This window comes from Periplaneta americana, chromosome 3, assembly GCF_040183065.1.
Source record: "Periplaneta americana isolate PAMFEO1 chromosome 3, P.americana_PAMFEO1_priV1, whole genome shotgun sequence".
NCBI lineage: Eukaryota > Metazoa > Arthropoda > Insecta > Blattodea > Blattidae > Periplaneta > Periplaneta americana.
Genome location: NC_091119.1, coordinates 33,416,894 through 33,422,893, shown reverse-complemented (window position 1 = coordinate 33,422,893; position 6,000 = coordinate 33,416,894).

Here is a 6,000-nt window from a genome sequence, read left to right as displayed (position 1 = left end):
CATTGTTTTAATTGTGAATGTGAAAATCGTTCACATTTTGAGAAGAGGTCATGAATGTGTGGTTAGTATTAGATCAGTTCAGTTGCTGGAAGGTAATAGACAGATGTACTCGGTGTATATATAATAATACATATAGTATATATATCAGAGTTTTGTGACAGCAAGATAATATGTAGCCGTGAACTGAAAGATGGCGATCAAAATAAAATGACTGGAAAATGACATAATCATTACAAACTATTTGATAAGACATTAATTAACGTATTAAAATGCAGGGGAAATATTAGAAGATGTGTTTTCAACACTGGGTGGTTTTCAAACTTGTTTCTTTAGTTTATATTATGAAGAAACTTTTTTATGTCATTTCATGATCAAGTATGTTTCGTTAAACATTTTAGAATCATGCTATAACTTATTTACAACATTCACAATCTGAATATGTTATTATTTGTTATAGATATTTACATTAAGCTCATGTAAGCAGTATTATAAACTTTTCAAAATGCAGCTTCCTATGATTTCTATTGCAGGTCAGATTGGTTCCTCACTAAAAAATAATCCGAAAAACTTTCTTTTGATACTAAATTTACATAAGCATTAAAGTAGTTTTCTCATTACTGACAATTCCAGGGCAATAATTTTGTTGTGAACAAGTACATACTTTTAGAAAACCGTATAACTATATGGAAACGATCAGCTCAGGAAATTATAATTCTTCAAATTACAAAAGTTCAAATTCTCTAAATTGGAAAATAGTTTTGTGCTTTAACAAGACCATTATGCTACTTTATTGCTATTTTATGACAGGAACATAATAAATTATTACTGAATGTAATAAAAACGTTAAAAATTCACATGCAAGGTTCCAAGAGTAGCAGTATAATCAGTTAATTACGAAACAATACATTGAAATGTTATTGTTCATGTGGGCTAGCTTTTAATAAAATTTAAAGAATTTGGACAGACATAATAAGAGAACAAAAAAATATCATAAAATTTGGGGAGTAACTACATTTCTTTAAGGTAATAATTTAATAATGTTATTCATCATGAAGGAATTACTATTTAAAAAAAAAATATAGCAAAACTGTCCATTATGTCTGTTAATTTACGCTGAGATAATATAATTTAAAAGTCTCCATTTGTACTTTTGTTGTAAGTAAACAACCACATGTACGATTTAATTTTCATATTTCTTGGACTGGGATGTTGTAATCTTTCTAGAACACAGTTTCACAACTTGAAAACAAAAATTTTAATATGTGGTACAGTCTAATAGTTTGTATTGTGAAAGTCATGCCTAGTCTTAGGCTGGCAAGACACTATTGTCGAAGATTAATATGCAGGAATTTCCGTACACACTCTTTATTAATGCTTGTACACAGGAGTAATAATGTGTGAGAGAAAACGCACTAGTGTCTTTGGGGAATTACAACTGCACCATTGTGGGAAATCCAGTTTCTTCATATTGCCAGCACTGATGAAGCCTATGTCCAGATTGTGTAATCGTAAAGATGAATTTCTAAGTATTAAAAGGAGTGATTACAGGAAATGAAACACATCTTGTTCCGTATATAAGGGATGGTTGTTCCCTCTGATTAGGAAAGATGTTTCCATTGTTTAAAGAACTTATGCTATCAATCTTTGGTCTTCATTATATGTAGATTCATGTGTTAATAAATTTTGTGACTTGTAATCAGTTGTACTGAGAACTTTATAGAAGACAGTAAATGAATATGAGAATTTCTTACATTATGAGCAGAAATGTAATATACGAGGATGTACATATAAGAATATCTGCATTTCACCTTGGGATTGAATCAGCCTGGTGATAAGACATCATTCCTTGAAACTGTACGGGAAGTTTGAATCCATAATCCATCTCTCATATTTTTATTTATTTTTTTTTTTATTTTGTTTCACGTGTATCTTGCCTCTTTGAAGTTCATATATAAAGAAAGTATTGCCTTTTATTGTGGAAGTTTGTTTTATATTCATACACATGTTCCAGCAAAGATTTTTAGAGCTATGTAGCTCAGGCATGCATTCAAGTCTAACTTAGATTGATTACATGTCCCCTCCCTCCCCAAATGTAAGGCGAATGTCAGGTAATCTCAACGGCAAATTCTCGGACTCATTTTGCTATCACCTCTTTCACCAATGCTATACAGAGTGAAGGGGGTATAACTACATTAATTTTAAGAACAGACTCTTTAGGATGTAAGTAACCAAAAAGTGTGTGTGTGTGTGTGTGTGTGTGTATCTAATGCTGTGGATTTAACAATGAAGTCATCATCCTTCTTGCTTCCCAATATTTTGATGGAACCTCAGGGGAACCTGTAACCCCTAGAGGGCGTGTCCCCAGGTGGCGGATCGAGGAATGCCTCTCAGAAATGAGTGGTAGGAGAGATATTAAATATCTCCCGCGGACCAACAGGTAATTATCTATGCTAGCCTGTCATGGCATAGAGATGCATCCCACAGGAGGCAGAGGTGGGAACGATCGGTGGACTCAAGTAAGCATCTCGGCTAGGTCCGAAGGACCCGCTGACCAAAGACAGGTGTGGTCCTCCTTTCATATAGGGCAGGTGTCTCAAGGCCAACGCATAAAAGTTGTTACAAAGAGCTAGTGTAGATAACGTAGTCAGCTGAAGAGATAAACGCAGTACCCAAAGATAGCCGATCTGATTCATGTCACAAGCATGAGCGAGCTAAGTTGTAACTGTCGCGGGAGAAATGCTACAAAGCTGCACTTTTGAGTTGTACTGTCACAATAGACGGTTGTTTTCGGAAGGAATAAAATTTCTTAAGTAGTTTGCGGTAGTAGTAATAATAATAATAATAATAATAATAATAATAAATAATTTATTTTCTAGTTACATATTAATAAGTAAAACGAAGGGATCTGAAGCATGAAGAACCATACATATTACGTAATTATTTAAACACAAGGAACTGGCCACCCTATCCCATTATCTCCTGGCCTAGTTGCCTCATAAGTGGTGCCTTGTTGGTATCATTTGTGAGGTTCACACCTGTCTTCGGACAGTTGACTAGACAACAACAGTACTTCATTTCTAGTAAGTGGTTTGTGGTATCTTTCTTTGTTTTAAGTTTATACTATATTTAATAAAATAAAATAATAATAATTCAATTACAATTAAACTTGTTTGTTGTTAAGGTACGTATTCTTACGACACATCGATATTAATATATCAATTACAATAATAGTTAAATAATGTTTCGTAATGGTTTCAATAATTAACAATAACCAAAACATCTCAGATGTCCACAATTATTTTAAATTAGAATTATTCAAATCTTAAATCTGGTCTTGATTCAAATTAGGTAACAATTTTTGATTAATGAAGTAGTAACAGTTACCCACTGACACTTTCGATTCCCACAATTTCATGTAACTATGAAAGCTTTTATTTCTTCATACATATGCGGTAATAAGGACATCCTTTCCTCGGAAATGGAGACAACATTGGAACGGTTGCAGATGTTTATTCAAACGTCGCAGCCAATGACGTCATCCGGAGATGCACAAACTGGTCCCGCATCTTGTTCCACTCTTACATTAAAAAAGAGAGAGAGAGGAGGAAGTGCTCCGAGGAGGCCCTATTGAGACGTCTGATATAGGGGGTTGAGAAACGACAGTACAACCGCCAACTCTTAAAAACATGGTGTCCTTCAAGAAAATGGTTAAACTCAGCTCATGAAAATGTTTAATCCCAAAGTAACCAAAAAGTGAAATGTCATTCTGATATTTGAATAACGGTTTAGCTGGAAAAAAAAAAAAAAAAAAAAAATCGTATCTGAAGTTTGAATCCCATTTATAGTAAAACTGTTGGATATGTATAAAATTTACTGATTAAAAATGCATTTACAGTATGACGGAAATTTAATCAGTTAATTTTGTACGTTATTATACTAATGTGTTTTTCGAAGATATTACAAAGGAATATTTTTTCGGCTTGTTCTTCACATTGATATCTTACCACTCATATGTCTCAATGCCTAATAGTTTTACCACAGTCTAGTATATACAGTTACGGAGCTTGAGTTGTGAGGGTGCTAGGACAACAATAGATTGTGCCGGTACTATTTGGCATTGTCTGTAATGAGGCAATATTAGCGATCCTAGTGGTTAGCAACTATCTATGGATGCATATTTACTATAAGTAGGATTCAAACTTCAGACACAAATAATTGTTTTTCGGCTAAACTATTATTCTAATACCAAAATTACATTTGATTTTTTTGGTACTTACAACCTAAAGATTCTGTTCTTAAAATTGATGTAGTTATACCTCTTTCACCCTGTACAACTGCTCATTGATACACCATCATTAAATAAGAGGTTTTAAAAAAGGAAGGATTATATGCAGTGTGATGTTTTCTTAAATTTTATTTGCAGTATGTCGCATTTGTATTTTCTAATCTCCTAGGATAATTGATGAAGGATGGGTGGAGCAGAGAAAAATTCTCTCTGGACCAGGACTCGAACCCAGGTTTTCAGCTCTACATACTGATGCCACTGATCCATTAAGCCACACCGAATTTCAGTTCCTATGTCGGATTGAATCTTCTCATTTTAAGTTCCACCTCTCAGTGTCCCTTTAGTGGCCAACCCTCATACACTGTGTCACAGATGTGTGACGGCACGATGTCCAACACACTAATTTGCAGAGGTGCACTCATTTCGAGTGACTAAGTGGGCGGGATCTGACTGAATGAGCGCCGTCTTAAATTGCTAAGTGAACTGGATTCCTGTGTGGCTTAGTGGATAAAGCGTCAGCACGTAGAGTTGAAAACCTGGGTTCGATTCCCGGTGCCGGAGAGAATTTTTCTCCGCTCCACCCATCCTTCAACATATGATAATGCAGAATTCCGGCACGGAAATATCATATGTACTTTGATACATCACAATAATATCCTAAAATAGTGCCATTTTTAAGCTACAGTTTACACCATGTTTTATAAAGATTGAGTTACAAAACTTTATTGTAAATAAACTATTGAATTTACATTAATGAAACCAGTCCAGAACGAACGAGAAACTCAAACAGTTTGTATGTTTTGTTAAGCCCAGAGTTCACATTCCTGCCGCTAGGCCGTTTTGTTTTGTTCAGCTGCAGCTCGTATTACTTATTGTTGCCCAGTGGTTGCTATGTGTGTGGAGAAATCGTTCTGCGTTTTGGAATTTCACACTACTAGATTAACGATTACTGACCCACGTGCATTTTGTAGAAAATTCGAAAAGAACCCATCTAGTGAAAATTCAATTCGAAAATAATGAAAGAAACTGTTTTCTGTGCAAAAGAAAATCAACTGGTCGCCCATTAACCTGAGAGGAAGATGGGGATCGTGTGGACATGTTTTGTGCGCAGCCTACAGAAATCAACAGCAAATTTAGCTTTGTGATAACTGGACATGTCAAAAATAATGTGACCCCTACGATCACCGGACCTGACATCGTGCGACTTCTTTTTGTGGAGTTAAATCAGAGACAGGGTATTCATCCTACTGATGCCGCATAATATCAGAGATCTAAGACAGCCTATCATTGCAGCAGTTGACACTATCAACTGGCCCATATTGATATGAGTGTGACAAGAACTAGACTATAGTGTGAACATTTGTAAAAAAAAAAAAAAAACCGAATTCCTCGTTTGTTCTGAACTAGTTTCTTAACATAAGTTCAATAGTTTACTAGCAATAAAGTTTTTTTAACCCCTCAAATCTTTATGAAACGGTGTATAATCCCACATTGATAGCGCATTTGGCAAAACAATGGCTTATAGATAACTGCAGACCCAGATTCGAATCCTGGTGATGGCAATCGTATTTGTGGCCAAGAAAGCCAGTGTTCTTGAGAGTCTTTTCCAGGGTTCTCCCTTTTCCCCCTCCATCATTCCACCATCACTACTCATTTCAATAATATTAATCAAAACAGTGTCGGTATGATGTATAGCCCAGCGACATACATTTCAA